General features: G+C 45.5%; 1 protein-coding gene across 1 annotated transcript in view; it reads left to right on the forward strand.

Moving 5' to 3' along the window:
- LOC119166691 (dipeptidyl peptidase 1) overlaps positions 1-17,860 on the forward strand; it is a 245,086-nt gene that overhangs the window by 74,908 nt on the left and 152,318 nt on the right. The window lies entirely within an intron of this gene.

Consider the following 17,860-nt stretch of genomic DNA (forward strand, 5'->3'; position numbering starts at 1 on the left):
CGCTCTTGTCACAAACGGGGCCTGTGCTGCGAGCCAAAGGGCTTTTGTGGGCATAGCAACGCAATCGTTCCAGTGAAAGCCGAAGACACACGATTCTCAAACATGTAGCCCCCCCCCCCCCTCCTCCTCCCTGTGACAAGCCGAGCTAGGCGCCGAGCGTGGGCGGCCTTTTTTTAAATGCACATGTATTTCTTTGTAGGGCTACGTCGAGCGTCCGTTAGGATTCATCAACTGCCCTTTCCTATATAGCCAGAGCTGCTGGTGCGCGCGTCCCTGCTGCTGCTGTGGACGCACAACTGAATCTGTATTTCTGGAGTTTTTTTCATCGAGTGCTCCTAAACTGTTGCACGCATCGGTTCCGAAAAGTCACCACGATCCTATGGATACCATAATTGACCAAAGTTTGTGGTGTTTTTGTGAAGTTAGGAACATTTTTTTTTCCTGCGATGCGGTGCCCTCCTAACCACAGCAGGTGGCTCGGGATACCGTGCTTTCGTTGGACTTATTCTTGCTGGCGTTTGGTTTTTTGAAGTCCCGGTGCTCTGTTCCACTCTGTTCTCTTCTTGTCTTTTAAAGTTACACCTACCATTTTTTTCTTTTCATTTCTCGCTGCATCATCCTCAATTTAAGCTGAACCCTCTTTGTAAGTCTCCAGGTTCCTGTTCCATAGCTAAGTACCGGCAAGATGCAGCTGTTATATACCTTTCTCTTGAGGGATAGTGGCAATCTTTATTTGAGAGTGCTTGCCAAATGTGTTCCACACCATTATTATTCTTCTAGTTACTTCAATCTCGAGGAACAACTCCGCAGTTATTACCTGCCCTAAGTAGACATAGTATTTTACAACTTGAAGTCCACTATTACCTATCTCGGAGCGTTGCTCTATTCCGTGGTTGTTGTACATTACTTTCGTTTTCTGGAGATTAATTTTAAGATCCGCCTTTCTACTCCCCTTGACTAACTCCGTAATCATGAGTTGCAATTCATCCCCTCAGTTACTCAGCAATGCAGTGTCATGAGCGAAGCACATCACATTGCTGGCGCCAAACCACCCACTCCTGACTTTAACGCGCCATCGTTGCAGCTGGGCCAACGCCGTGGCCTCTCGTGTGGTGCTGCGCTGAAGTCCAAAGTACTACTGGCGGGAAAGATGCCCTCAATTCTTCGAGATAGCATCAAGATTGTGATCCGGCCAACAGGTGGACTCAATATTTTGAAAATTAGCGCAGCTACGATGGCAGACGCAACATTCGTTGCCGCTGGCGTAAGCCAGGAAGATTTGTGCCAGGACACTTTATGCCTGCATCTGCGCCAAAATATTATGGTGGTCAGAACTCCCGAACGCGGAATTTCAGGCCCGGTACGTTCGAATGACGCAAACTTCTATTTCGGGCAAGGTGCAAGAGCTAAGTGCGTATGAGACTGCCCCACAGTCCACGTGTAAAGGAGTGATTTGTAACGTCCCCCTCCAAGACAGCCCTGATGTCATTGATGCCAAGATTTTCAGCACCAATAATTCACTCGCTTCAGCAGCAGAAAGAATAGCCCGAACCAGCACGGTCATCCTCGCTTTCGACGGGTATCGCGTGCCAAACTTTGTCAGGTATGGACCAATGCTGATACAGCGCTCACTGCAACGCAAGTAAATTGGTCTATGTTATGCGTGAGGCCGTCTCGGCCATCGCGCTGACGCGTGCCCCAGCCACGGTGACGCGATTTGCCAAGGCGATGGTGCCGCAAGCCTTGATAAACAGCACGTGTGTACTCCCGAGTGCAAACGCTGGGGTGGCCAGCATCTCACGGTTAGCAAAGACTGTTCCCAAATGTTCAAGATCCCGTACATTGTGCATTGTCGCTGAAGTTAGTGTGCCAAAATGGCTCGTGCCACGTCACCGTCCCCGCACCGTCACACCGACACTGCGGACGAGTTCCAGTCTTCGTCGCCCAGCAGGAATGCACAGCGCAGAAGACACCCCCACCCCAGGGCCGCTCTGGAGGCTGCTCCGGATCTAGGCGCTACGGTTCCGACTCGCGCTACAGGTCAATAGAACAGCCCCGGGAAGCTCCACTTCTCAACCTTGCCCCACCTCAAGGCCGGGGCACGTTTTTTCGGGGCTGAACAGGTCCCGCTCCCGCATGCCCACCACCTCTAGAAGCAGGAAGCCGACACTCTCCTCGGCCGACAAAACCTGAAGAGGACGTAAGTCTCCTAGAGGTTACGAACCAAATCGTGGTTATCCCTACGCAAAAGAGCTCGACGATATGCGACGAGCTAACGAGCAGCTGAGGAAAGAAAACGTGCTGCCTAAGCAAGAAATGAGCAGGCTAGCTGCGGAAATGGCGGACATTAGAAAGCTCGAGTCTTTGCTCCCTTCGGCGCAGCCCGCCTCGGCTCCCATCGCCATGGATACGTCTGAGGCATGTCAAAGGTCTAGCAGAACCGAGCACCGAATGGTCAGAACACACAAGAAGAGGCGGTAAACTTACAGTCGGAACTCAAATCTTTCGTCAACATGCAGGCTGCCTTGGCAAATATTCAGGAAGCTGTGGTGACTCCAAGATAAAACTAGGAGCACTGAGTGAACAATTAAAAGACGTCGGTGCCAGGAGAGACCCAGGTCCGACACCTTTTCAGGCCGTTGCACATTGCAACGTACAAGCGACATTGAGTGAGGGCGCGATTCTCTGGTCCGCTTTAGCTGCTCAACCCTCCTCTCAGCCGAAACATGAATAGTGCGTATGAAAACTTCAGAACCTGGCAATAGAATTGTGGCGGGTTTACTCACAAAAAAGCTCCTTCTATAGCAATATTTAAAGGGGCCCTTCAACACTTTTTGATCATGGCCAGAAACCACTGCGGATCGGTTGTAGAGGCTCCCGAAAACTCGCGAGCCAAATATTATAGCGCAGCACGCGGCCTAGACAGCAGTATAAATTATCAAAGTCAGCAAAATATAGATTTCTCTTGTCTCGACAAATCACGGAAAATAAACCCAGTGAGCCCATCTATCAGCCATTGACTGATTCGAAAATGGCGCGCATGTTGTTACAGAGGTCGCCACGAGAGGCCGTCACCTAAGAAGCGGTTAAGAAGAAAGTGAAGGAAACGGAGACTAACATGTGGAAAATGGGCATGATTAAGAAGTCCGCACTAGAGATCTATCGAACTTTTAAGCAGGAAATTGCCAAGGAAAGGATCTATGATAATACTCGGGGTAGTTCTATACTGTTTGAGGCAAGGACAGGAGTGCTGCGAACCAAGACATATCGGGCCAAATACGAAGGGGTAGACACAGTATGCAGTGCGTGTGGAGAGGAAGAAGAAACTGCCGAACACTTGATAATGTTCTGTAAAGGGCTTCACCCTATAGTTCAGGATGATGGCGCAGAGTTTTTCAAAGCACTGGGGTTTAGGGACCGGGAGGGCAAAATAGACTTTAAGCAAGTAGACTTAACTAAAAGGAGGTTATCTGATTGGTGGCTAAAGTCAAGGCACGAGTGAAAATAAAACTCTTCACTGCAAAGTACGAATTCTCAAACTCACTTTTTAAGGAAAAAAAATAAATATAGTTTTGGGTTCATTAAGTATTACGGCTTGGTGGCGCTAGCCACCGCCCGATCTAAAGGGTACAGCCATATCCATCCATCCATCCATCCATCCATCCACTTGTCCACGGGTGCACGCGTGATCGCACAGAAAAAGCCGCTTACTTGAAGAAAAGAAAAGGTCAAGGTCACAAGGCGCGAGTGAAGCTTTTTTTTTTTTTGCCTCTTCCATTCCTCCCTGATCAGCTTAGAGCACTTTCGTTAGGACGAAAAAAGAGAAAATGTGATTGCAGCGTGTGACAAATTTTTGTAACTCCGCTCGTACTGGACGGATTCTTAAATTTTTTGCAGCGTCCAGTGTGTGGGGTAATACGCTTTTTTAGTAATTATTTCATGGTTACTCTTAAATGTTTCAGGGTCTCTTTAAGAACCCTCAATGTTGAGCCCCAAACTATCGCTGCTCAGGAAGTTGCGTCTAACCCCCATCAAACTCCATGGTTGCCTAGTAGCGTCACCACATTCAGGAGGTAGACGAGTTGTCACACTCGTCATCAAAAGGTACAAAAACCTACTGCGTGACTTCGGTGCAGTGGCTAATAGCATCGAGTTCCTAATGACTGAAAATCTAGTGAACTCACCCAAAAAGAGCCTCCGCAGGAACAGCCTTTTTATTCACAACGTATACTGCAGCCCCAGTTATCGCAGGGCAACACCAGACTCTTTCCTCAAAATCACCCTGAGCATAGCCTGTGGTTACCTCCTTGTCGTCGTCGGGGATTTCAACATCCTACACAGCGTGTGGGGATAGTTGTATGATACACCCAAGGGACGGCAGCTATGTCAGACTGCGACAGAAGCCGGCTTGACGCTTCTCACTGCCAAAAATTTCTCCACTAGAAGAGGTAACTCCGCATGCTGGAATACCGCCCCGGACATCACTTTTGTAAAAAAGTATAATCGATTTCAAGTGGTTCCACACGGCTCTAAACCTCAGAAGTGACCACTAAGCCATCGAGGTATCCTTCGCCATGGCCCGCTTTGGAACGAGAAAAATTCAAGGTGGTCGCCTGGGATGTATTCCGCAAAGTCTCAGCTAAGCGAGCACCGACAGCCGGGACAGATTTTGAAGGATGGTAAAAAGAAAGCAGAGATTGATGCCACGGCAGCTACCAAAAATGTCGTAACTGACCGTGACGTTGAAAATATGGAAAGCAGGTTGGGCCACCTACTACAAGCCAAGCAAGCCCTACTCACAAGACGGCAGGGAAGAAGCTTAACAGGAGGCTCCGCAAGAAGGTTTCAGGGGTTGACATGGCGATCGATGAGCACTGCAAAACTCTGTGTAAAGAACAAAGGCATGAGCTCTACGAGGACGTCGAGGGTCAGCTCAGATCAGGAAAGACCTCTGGACTTCTCCAACACCTTCTCGATCAATGCAGCACCAGGTCCAGCGACAGGTGATCCCCCGCGCGAGCCACTCATCTTGCTGCCATCTCTACTCCGGACGAATTGGTCGTAAACAAGCTTTTAGACAAGTATCTACGAGTCGCGGATAGCTCTGCCCCCACAAAGTCTCAGTACTATGCGGGTGAGTGACGAGCCGAAGTTGGACCAGTGCTTTACTGTGTCCAAGATCTGACAGGCTTTCTTTCCCCTGGTCCTGATGGCATAACAAATAAGATGGTCGAAAAACCTGATGATGCCTTCATGGACTTCTTTACAGAAAAGAATAATGAGGTGGGGCGCCACGGGGAGGTCTCCGCACAGTAGAAGACGGCGTACACGGTACTAATCCCGAAACCCGGTAAAGCACCAGGAATAGATAATCTAAGACCGATTTTCTCAACTTCCTGTGTCGGTAAGGTCGCAAAGAGAGCACGCTTTGGTGAACCGACTCAAGGGGCAGCTCCAGACCAATGACACGTACACGCACAATATAATTGGTTTTAGAGCTGACCTCTCGACACAGGATGCCATGAAGCTGATAGAGCATTAGGTCACCGACCAGAGCACGGGAAATACCGGAGCCATTCGTCGATTAGATGGCTTTAGATGGATTAGATAAATTAGATGGCGATTAGAAGGCTTTCGACATTTTCCACGAATTTATTCTCCAGTCTATTACCAGCCTAGGGCTTAAAAAGAGGGTCTACAACATCGTGAGATCTTTTCTTAGCCAGAAAACTACCAAGCTCGGGATCTAAGGGTACTTCTCACAAGAGATCACCTTCGGTTCACGCGGAACGGCCTAGGGCTCAGTTATTTCACCGTCATTATTTAACAACACGATTATCAGGCTTCCCAAGAAACTCACGAAGGTTAGTAAAATCAATCATACCAGCTACGCAGATGATATAACCATCTGGTGCACCGGTGGGAGCGATGGCCAAGTTGAGGAAGCCGTGCAGCGCGCAAGTGATGTGACTGAACGTTTCCTTCGACCCACCGGACTCACCTGCTACCCATCGAAATTTGAACTGCTGCTCTACAAGAAAAGACCTCGAGGCGACGGCCACCGTGACTAGAAACCTGCGTCTCAAAGTGAAATACTGCTTTTCACTGGTGACGGGTCTTCAGTGCGCAGAGTGAACTCACACCGAATACTCAGCATGTATATCGAGTTTAACGGCGATAACGGAGCCGCACTTCAATATATCACGACCAAAGAGGAAAGTGCTTTCGGCCTCATCTGGAGGATCATCAACAAACACCGGGAAATCAAAGGAGACAGTATTATCTGCGTCATACATGCGTTTGTGCTTTACCACCTTTTGTACTCCGCGGTAATGTATGATTGACATGTTGCAGAGACGGCGGATACGCCGTGATAGCCGGGGCCGAGCAGGTATAAGCAGGAGTAGCGGTTGACTCGTCCTGAGACATGATACCGGACACCTGGCCAAGACTGTGACCTGAGCGGAGCTTCAGGAGGTCAAGCTTGCGGCGAGAAGACGGAAGATCGATGAGCAGCCTCCGCCATTTGTAATTTCGTGATAACAGCGACTTTTATTAGGCCCAGAAGGCACTATGAAGGGACCCACCCGAGGCACAGACCGCCAGCAAGCTAACTTCCCACAACCGATCAAGACAAATGATGAAGAACATGTATGAAAAAGGTGGATGTCCGTAATAAATGTCCACAATGTATATATGTGACGTATGATAGAATGGATGGTTTGTAGAAGCAGAGAAGGAAGAAGTGCTATGGAATAAACATGGCCTATGAGCCATGCCACGTCGCCCATTCATCATAGCGTCACACGAGTCGACAGAATGAAGACCTGGCCACCACTCATCAGCCTCACATCATTCACGAAATCAACGGCAATACGCCTAAACTGCATATCGACCACAGAAGAGGGATCTCAAGCGCGTGCAGTTACCGGCATCATGACAGAACCATCGACTGACCTTCCCATCCCCAAGTTTACCGACTGGTTCGACCTGTTCGAGCTCCACGCTACCGCTGCATCATGGTCGGAACGGGAGATGGTTACGAACTTTAGCAACTACGTCACCGCTGAGGCATTTAAATTTTACCTCACCCACATATTCGACAACGATGAGTCTTGGCAAGGAATAAAACAAGAAATGATGATTTGGTTTCAAGACTATAATGAAGATTCGATTGAAACACGCACTCTCAGTGCATTCGAACTCGGTCATTGCAGTCATAAGCAGCTTTAACGCATTCGAGCACAGAGCCTGAATTTACAATTCCCATCAGGTGAAGTTAGCCACATGCTCACAGAAGATTACACGGTTGTTTACCCAACCTTCCACCTGGTTTCTCATCTGCGCAAATATCGCTAATGCTTAACTCTTCGCTGCATAAAAGAATTGAATATACTATTGATGGCCCAGATGCATTTAATACTTCGCGCCACATGCGTACTTTGCAAACTAACTTGACATCACCTGTCATCAACATGATAAACCTAATGAAGCAACTTATAAGATCGTCGCATTTACACATGACGATTTAGTAAATCCGTACACGAAACTAAACCAGCCAACGAATGTTTGCAGAAATCTCATTCGTTCAGAGTATTTAGCTCAGCAGTTCCACTAAGACAAGAGCATTCACAATCAGCGTCTTGTGAAGAAAAGTCTTCTGCAGTAGTGTCTAGTGTTCATCAATCACAAGATAAAGCGACGTTATTCTAGTATACAACCTCAATGCCAACAATGAAAACAGAAGCGCAGGTGCGACTTCTGATGACTCAATTACTCTTCAGGCAACCACCAACAACAAACGGTTTATAAGTACAGAAGATTCAAGTGCACGAAAACCTCATCATTGTTTTGCGCCAAAAACAGCTGCCTTACATTGCGTCGTAGAAGCCTGCGGAGAACTTGCTAAGAATGCTGGCACACCACGATCAATGTCACACCACAAGCAAGTCGACGAAACCAAGAAACTACACCATCGACGTGTACTTGAACATTGTCCACGACGGAAGAAAACTGCATCAGAACCACTCTTAAGGCTTGAAGAGCACTGTAAAAAAGAACATTTTCGTGGATACATTCGGCACCAAAGATCAAGATTGCGCCTTCGATTGAAACATCTGCAACATCGCCATAAAACAAATCCCAAAAAGCCACAAAACCACCCCTTGTACTCGGCAGGAACACAGGCAGCACCCAATCAACCTAGTTCAACGCGCACGCAAGCTGCCTGCCCGGCCTGTGCATCACCCACGACAAAGAATTCGACGCCTACAAAATCCGAACTGTCAATTCCGCAAGGCGTTCAAACCTCGTTCATTTTTTCACGAGAATGCCAGCTCCGATTTCCGTTATCTCCACGTTCAAAGCATTCTTGTATTATTCAGGACGCAACCATCAGCCTCGACCGCCAGATCTCGACCACGTGAATTTCTGTAGTAGAGCTTAGCCTTTTTTTTTTGCTTAGGGCAGGGTTTGTCATACGCTGCGTTCGGTAATTATCAAATTGAACAATTCAGCAGGACAAGTCATGGTTAATAAGACTGTAAATGTTCAGGATGCGGGGTGGGTAGAAAATTGAGGCTAGTGCGCACGGGAATGCAGAAGAGGCTGACGCCAAGTGTAGGCAATGTGAGACCGAGGAAAAATGGGGAAAACTATGGTTGCCCAGAATGAACTGCTGATCAGAATTGTCGAGCTGGAGACGGTGTTGACGACACAGCGAGAAAAAAAATCCCAGCATATCCATGGAGTGCATGATGATGAGTAGGGCGAAGCATCCGTAAGTCCTTCCGCTCTTCCATCCGTCTGTTCATGTGTTACGCAGCCAGCGTTAAAAGCGCAGGTAACCTCCAGGTGTGGGACACTAGCAGAAAAGTCACCACACGTGATAATCACCGGGAACTTAAATTTAAATCCATGCGCAAAAGCAATCAAACGTAAGGTTAGAGGCAACAAGAGGGTTTCAGTAGGGACGTTCCCAGGGCATAAGCTGGAAGCAGTGATGAGGCAAATGACCGCAAAACTTCGAACTAAAGCTAATGAATGAATAAAACCATGTGATAATTGCGGGCGGTCTAAACGATGTCTTGAATGAAGAATCGACAGGACTAGTGACCACATTGACAAAAGGAGTCGATGACATGCGCGCCATATTCCTCAGGTACTGGTAGTGATATACAGGATACTGGAGGTACCGGTGCGAGACGGCAACCTGCAAACAGCGGTTGTCGACGCAAACAACAAGATATGGCAGAAGAGTCGAGAGAAGGGCTTTGAGGTAGTGTAAACAAAAAGAGAGAGGTGGAGTGGTTTTCAACGCGACAGAATTCAATTGGATAGGAAGCTCTAGTGCATGACGTGGGTTGGCGATTTTCACGACGCGCAGCAGCTTTTTGGGGGGAAATGTGGGCCCTTAGTTGTGCAGGATAGCTAGTAACGAGGAAAACAATCAGGGTGACTCTTTGACTGGTGGTTAAGGGAAAAACCATAGAAAATGTAAAATAAGGGAGCAGTCACGCGTAGCGATTAGTTACATTAACATGCAGGGTAGCAGAAAAAAATGCAAAATAGTTAGAGATTGAAGAACAGTTAAACAATGAAATTATAGGTGTGCATGCGAAGACAGACGCGCGCTTTAGAGACGTGGAAGAGCAACCACAAATTCAGAATTACACTCAACAAAGATACAACAGGATCATACCGGAAAGGATAGGAGAGGAAGTCTAAATGCTAATTCATAGCAAAGCCAAATGGGATAAAGTGAAATAAACTCCTTCAAAACAGCTCTGCGTTTCACGTACAAAACGAGAAAAAAAACGTGGCTTGGTGTAGCTTACTTGTAGACGGGGAATAACTGCACGAAAAATAATTTGAAGAAAGTGAATTTCATACGCATCGATATCAGAGAATTTGGGCAGAGGGCCGAAATAATCATTCTACAGGACATGAATGCCAACTTACAGGACCTTGACGGATATTCAGACACTTATGACAGGCTTTTGCTAGAACTGTGCCAGCAACATAGCCTTCTGATAGTTAATGTGGGGCCTAAATGCAAGAGGCAGATTACGTGAGAGAACGACGCACGCAATCTAGGATTGATTATTGTCTCATGACGGAGGATATGACAAACGTATAGAGAGATCAGAGTAGACGAGGAAGGAATTAACAGCTTGGGGTGTGATCACAAACGCATAACAATGGAAGTGGGATATAAATCCGAAAATAAGAACATGGAGTCAAACTTTGGAAGCTCTTAGTTAAACGACACAAAAATAACAATTATAACCACAAGAGTCGAGGACAAAGTAGGAAACTTCAAGGCAAATACTGCAAGTTTAGTTGGATGTTACATTTATTACGAGGGAGTTGGAAAAAAAGAAAAGAAAACAATTTGCTGGGAAGGAAAGAGAAAACCTCAAATTTGGTGGAGCAGCAAAATCCGGGCAGCAGTCGAGAAGCATTGTGAGGCATGACGTGAGCACAAACAGGCAAAAAGGGAGAAGCGGCCACCGGATGCAGTCAGCTATATAGGGGAAGTATATTTAGAGAAAAAAAACCACTGTGCAGAAATTGGTCGACGCGAAAATTCAAGGTTAAAGTGAACGTTGGATGACAGATATTCGCGAAAAGAAGGCCGTGCCTAGAATATTTTGGAGCCACAGAAAAACACTAGGTAGAAAGTCTGTCACGATGCAACAACATGTGGTAGCTAGAAGAGGAAATAAATTGGAAGGGTACATAGCGCAAGGTTATGTTTTTATTATTTTTTATCTGTAACATTGCCCGCAGCGCCATCTTAGGCATTATTGTGGTAGGCACAGTGCCTCATAGAATGAACCCGCAGTCTTGCGGCCAAATAAATGAGCTGGTAACGAAAAAAGAAAGCTTAAACAGATCCGTTCAAGGGTTGTATGGCCGTACTTTAAATTTGTGGTCATGACGAGAGAATTCATAATGCGCTGGTTTTAAATATTATGAAGGAATAATACCTGTTTTCTTGTTATATAAAAGATAAAATAGTTTCAATCTTCCAAAAGGTAACAGCATACTTAATTAAACGGTCACCCAGGGGACTTTTTCGATGAGCAAAAGTATGAAAAAGAGTGCAACCGAAGAGGGTGTAGTACTCAACAATTTCATTTGGTAGAAGGCCGAAGGAAAAATTCTTAAGCGCACTACTCCGGGCTTAGATGGGGTTCCCATCCGCCTCATTAAAAACTTAGTAAAAAAAGAAAGTAAACAAATTTGTTGAAATGTGCTTACTGGATAAGGAAATACTAGAAACTTTGTGGAAATGTAGAATGAACTCAATCTAAAAAGGCAAGGAAGAAAGGGCTAGCATTCACTCGTATAGACCACTAACCATTACATCTCTGCTATACAAGTTGCCAATGCAGGCAGTAAAATTAAAAATAGAAATGGGGACAGACACAAATATTTCGGGAGAACTTCAGAACGGATTCTGAACTGACAGGCAAATAGACGATAACCATTTTCTTCTTACTCAGTGTATATAAATATCTAAAATAAAAAACAGGCCCTTATACGTAGCTCACATGGATATCACTACGGTATAAACAATAATCGGGAAATTTTGTAGGATATATTGAGGCAAGTGGGCCTAGGTGACGAATGTATAGAGCTCTTGGGAGAAATATACCGAGAAAATACAGTTTGCATAGAAGGCGAAGGAATACGTTGCAATGACAGCGTTGAAGTTAACACGGGACTAAGACAGGGATGTCCTTTGTCCCCCCTGTTATTCATGCTTTACATGGTGAGGAAGAAAAAAGTGCTTCGGGGACGCAGCGTTAGGTTTAATCTCTCACACAAACAGGCTGCCGTGGTGGTTGAGCAGAAGGTTCCACGTCTATCTTTTGAATTTTATGCAGATGATATTGTCCTATTTGCGGACCGTCAAGACAATATTGTCACGGGGTCGTGGTAGGGAGCAGACAGTAGGTCGAAGATCAGACTGTTTGTTCAGCCGAACCTATGGTAACGAAAAAGGAAATTGAAATTACATCAAGACACTGACACGGATATCGGCGAACTTAGCATCTGTCAACTGACAATTGGTGAAGCGTGTCGACATTTATGCACTCAGCATCGAACATTCTAGCGTTATCGCTAGTGGTGAGATAGATTCCAGAATAATCTGAAATGCTCACGGCGTGGGCGTAATCTCAACAAAATGATCTAGCACCGCCCTGAGGCTTCTAGAACACTGTAGCAGTGGTTTACGCTGAGAATCGCGTACAGCGTAACGGTGCGATAAGAAAGCTTGCGGAAGGAGCGTGGCAATATTCAGCGGCTGGAAGATACATTTGGAAGGGAAGGTGAGGCTCCAGGGCTAGGATTTAGAGCAACAAAATGTGGATTGATGGTATTCCTTGACCACAACGACTCGGCGGTCTCAATACAGAACCAAGAAATACCGAGAGCAAGCGAGTACAATTACCTTGGAGTATGGATAAATGAGGGACTTATATACATGGAGGTACAGGAATAAACATCAGCAGCAAAGGGAAAGAGGAATGCTGCAATAATGCAGCACGGGGAGTTATGGGAATGCAATACGCACGAAGTCCTTCGAGGTCTGTGGATAGGCATAATGGTTCCAGGGCTTACATTTGGAAACTCAGTGATGTGCGTGAAGTCAGACCTTCAATCAGTAAAGGGTGTAAATCAAAGGACAGTGGGACGCCATGCGTTGGGCACTGACGGGTAGAGGACAATTGAGGCTGAAAAGGGTGATATGGTGTGGGCAGGCTTTGAAGTAAGGGAAGTTCAAAGCCAAATGACATTTAAATAGAGGCTGAGGAAAATAAAGGATAGTAGATGGGTCGGGAAAATATTCAGGTATTTGTATAGAAAGAGCGTAGACACAAGGTGGGGGAAAAGAACTAGGAGGCTGACCAGTAAACATACGGCTGGTATTGCGGACGATATCACAAAGAGCATTAAGCGAAAAGTCGGAGAGGCGGAGATATTTTATTTAATTACAGCAATGGAAAAGACGCTGGCTTTCATCAACAACCGAAAGGGCAAGAACGAAATTAGGGGGGAGATGTTTTATGATAATTCAAAGGGAAGCGCTTTACTGTTCGAAGCGAGGTCGGGTTGCCTTTGAACACGTAGTCATAAAGCAAGATTCAATAAAGCGAAAGAACGATATACATGCTGAGCGGAGCCCAGGAAATGATGGAACATGTTCTGATTGAATGCGGGGGTACAAGCCTACATAATTTTGGGTTTTAGGGACAAACACGGAAAGCTCAACACGTCCGCGATAGAACCAAAAGACTTTTAGGGTATTAGTGGCTGAAAAGTGGACATAAAGAACTGAAATAGTAGGAAAATGTGGTCACTCTGCTTGAAGAGGCCGAAATGGAACATTAATTTATTTTTTGTTAAAATAGGATTGATTTATTTGAAGTAGATAACACATTAGCCCAGCATAAAAATAAGCTTTGCTTGTCGTTTTTCCTAGCGAGCCTGGTGGCATACAGATCACCAACCCGTTATGAAAGGGGCGCTCAGAGAATTCATCCATCCATACTAGATTTGATCATTATATGATGTCAGAACCCATGGCACACTCCGCACAACCGCCCCGTTATTTTGCCTGTGTTTTTTTTTTTTGGTCAGGTAGCATGGTTTTGCCGAAAGCGTGAGTTTTTCATGCGTGATGACGTATGGTCTAACACTTATGAGCCATGACTTTCCACCGAGACCTCAGGCTGCCTCTGGCCTGACTGTCTCCACGGATAATATTCCAACTCACCACAACTTTAGCAGACCCTGGCCACCATCATCTCAGCGCCGTTTTCCTTCTCCTATGTGACGTCGCCCTCCCCCATCCCTGAGGAAAACTAGACGCCTCAATTTCGGAGGCAAGAACTGCGCAGCTTTCGAACTCTACTAGACTTCATTTTTCGCCGTCTAATATCGTCGCTGTCTACGTCGAAGGTGCACCTGTTTTAGCACTGGTCGACACTGGTGTGGCAGTGCCTGTTATGAATGAGCAACCTAGCTTTAGACTCAGAAAAGTAATGACACCTCTTCACGACTTCGTTTTGAGTACTGCGAGTCGCCAACAACGTCGCGCTTTCACTACGTGCACGGCACGCGTTGTTACTGCTGACGTAATTTATGCCGTTGAGTTTGTGATGCTGCCGAAGAGTTCCCACGACATTATACTTAGCTGTGACTTCCTCTCCACTCATCATGCTGTATTTTATTGTGTCCCTGCCGAAGTGGAGTTCTTGCCGTTATGTGGCTCTGCTGCCGTCAACTCACTACCTTCACCTGCAAAAATTTTTGTTGCCGCTGACACATAAATACCTCTTTTCTCATCTGGGATAGTACCAATTTCCTGTAACGTCTCGCCTGGCTTGACTGTTCTTACGCCGTCTCAAACCGCTGTCTACCACAAGTACTTCCTGAATACTTTTGCCGTTCTCACCATTCAGGAAGGATCAAGTGCAATTTATGTTTCTAATCCTCTTCCCTCGTTGCCGGTTACTGCTCGGAGAGTGCTTAGGCCTTGTCGATGACCTTGATCTCTTGTGTCCACATGGTGTTCCTGATCACTCGACTTCGATTCATATCAACGCCGTTGATTGCTCCGTATTACAGTCTAAGCCATCATTCACCGAAGCAGTTTCTTGCTGCATTGACCACAACCTTACGGCCAAGCAGCGCTTGGAAATCATTGCCCTCCTCTGCGCTTCCGCACAAGTTTCAACCATCAGCAACCAACTTTGAGCCCTGCCTCATCTGTATCTCACCAAACTGGCACAGGCGTTCACGCACCAATACGTCAGCGTCCATATGCCTGAACGTCGTAACATAGCCAAAAAAGTTTATGACATGCCGAAACGCAGCGTTATTAAGCCCTCTAATAGCCCGTGGGCCTCCCCACTTGTTCTTGTAAAAAAAAAAGATAGCTGAATAAGATATAGCGTCGACTACCGTTGGTTGAAAAAGACCACGCACAAAAATGTTTATTCACTGACACAACATAGACGACAACCTCAACTACTTACAAGAAGCCCAGTTCTTCTCGTCGCTAGACCTTCGCTCCGGTTATCAGCAGGTTCCGATGGCTGAGGCTGACCACCCCGAAACAGCTTTCGTTACTCCTGATGGCTCATATCAGTTTAACATGATGCCGTTTGGACGATGCAATAAGCCAACAATTTTCGAGTGCATGATCTACAACATCTTCCGTGGCTCCAAATGACAGACTTCCCTGTGCTACTTGGACGATATCGCAGTGTTTTCATGTGGCTTTTCAACACATCTCCAGCGCCTCGAAACAGTGCTGACTTGCATCAGCATATATATATATATATATATATATATATATATATATATATATATATATATACATATATATATTATTTATACTGCCAACCCTCACTTGAGGGTCATTACAGAGAGGGAAGCATACGATATAGAACGTAAATACAGACATTGATATTTTCAGCAACTTTGAACAATAACACAATAGCATATTCATTGCTCGGCAAAGTAAACATCAAGAGCACATTCAAACTTTTTAGCGTCAGAATTTTCAACAATATGTCGCGGCAATTTGTTCCACGCTTCTATAACATCGGGGAAAAAAGATTTGCGAAAGACGTCCGTGCGAGCACCGAAGGGGCGAACTGCCGCGTCATGATTGATCCGGCTGCTGAGCTTATGCGGGGGGTGTACATAAATTGTTCTATCTACTTTTATTCGACCATGCAATATCTGAAAAATACCTTTAGGCGCTGCTTTTGTCGTCTAATTTCTAGAGATTCCAAACCACTTAACTTTAACATCTCGGTAACCGAATCAGTCCTTTTATACTTCGAACATATAAATCGCGCTGAAAGTCTCTGAATTCGTTCCAGTTTACCTATTAACTCCTTTTGGTGGGGGCTCCAGGTAGCACAAGCATCTTCTAAAACAGGGCGCACAAATGTTTTATATGCAAGTAGCTTGACGTCTTTCGTAGCATTCGGTAATTTAGCACGCAAGAAAAACGCAGTTTTCTGTAAGAGGCTATACAGCCTCTTCATCTATATATATATATATATATATATGTATATATATACGCGTTCGATGCTCTAACCACTGAGCTATCACAGCGGCCGTCCCTCCATCCACTTTTTGGGGTTTATATGTGAATTTAGAAGTGGGAGTGACAGTCAGCGCCATCTGGAGCATCGAACGCGTTATTCGAAGGTCGTGGGTTCGATTCCTGCTCACAGCTGGTAATTTTTTAATCCACTTTTCTTTCTTCTTTCTTATTATTTACATTCCATTTGGTTCTAATAACTTCCCCTGTACATTCCTTGGCATTACTGTCTGTTATATCTCATTATTATTGTGTTAAAACACGGAAATACGAGCCCTTAGGTATACACTTCTCTCCCTTATTTCATTGAACGAGGGTCTCGTACTGGCAGACTTGGTGTGTTTAGGTTGTATAAGAGGGACAATTAATCAGCTGCCCGCTCATAATAAGTTCACGTGCTACGTGACGCCAAACATGCGAATAAGAGTGTTTTCACACTCGTTGTTTGGCTTATAGATGGCGCCGACTGTCACTCCTACTTCTAAATTCACATATAAACCCCAAAAAGTGGATGGAGGGACGGCCGCTGTGATAGCTCAGTGGTTAGAGCATCGAACGCGTTATTCGAAGGTCGTGGGTTCGATTCCTGCTCACAGCTGGTAATTTTTTCATCCACTTTTCTTTCTTCTTTCTTCTTATTTACATTCCATTTGGTTCTAATAACTTCCCCTGTACATTCCTTGGCATTACTGTTTGTTATATCTCATATATATATATATATATATATATATATATATATATATATATATATATATATATATATATATATATAGATGAAGGCCAGACTCTAGGCCGAAACGTCGAAATAAACCACGTTGTGACCGCTCACGGAGGATCTACTGGACTATATATATATAGATATATATATATATATATATATATATATATATATATATATATATATATATATATATATATATATATATATATATATATATATATATAAGGGAAACAAGTGTATACTTAAGGGCTCGTTTTTCGTGTTTTACACAATAATCATCATCATCATCATCAGCCTGGCTACGTCCACTGCAGGACAAAGGCCTCTCCCATGTTCCGCCATTTAACCCGGTCCTGTGCTTGCTGCTGCCAATTTATACCCGCAAACTGCGAAGTGCGGCGATGGCGTAGTGGTTAGAGCATCCGCCTCGCATGCAAGAGGTCCGTGGTTCAAATCCCGGTACCGCGCAGTTCCCAACCGGATTAAAAAAAAATCCGCGTGTTGATGGAACTGCATTAAGAGGCCTGGGGTGCGGCCTCACCGGCAAACACCGCCGAGAACGCACTCCCTCACCAGAGAAGGATTGGCCACCCTGGTGCAGTATCTGGCCACTACCTCCCACATGTTTACACAATAATAATGAGATCTAACAGACACTTATGCCAAGGAAGGTATAGGGGAAGTTATTAGGCCAATTCTAATGTAATTGAGAAGAAAGAAAAGTGGGTGAAAAGACAACTTGCCGGGGGCAGGATCCGACCCTGTGACCTTCGATTAACGCGTTCGATGCTCTACCACTGAGCTACCATGACATAGGCATCAACGACTACCATGACATAGGATCCATGACTACCATGACAAAGCTACCATGACATAGGATCAACGACTTTATTGGGTATCTATGTCAATTTAAACGTGAAAGTGTCAGTCAGCCCCACTAGTAGCCATGGCGGCGAGTGTGGCTCACTTTTTATGAGCCTGTTTGGCGTCACGTAGCACGTGTA

This window comes from Rhipicephalus microplus, unplaced genomic scaffold, assembly GCF_043290135.1.
Source record: "Rhipicephalus microplus isolate Deutch F79 unplaced genomic scaffold, USDA_Rmic scaffold_12, whole genome shotgun sequence".
NCBI classification, from domain to species: domain Eukaryota; kingdom Metazoa; phylum Arthropoda; class Arachnida; order Ixodida; family Ixodidae; genus Rhipicephalus; species Rhipicephalus microplus.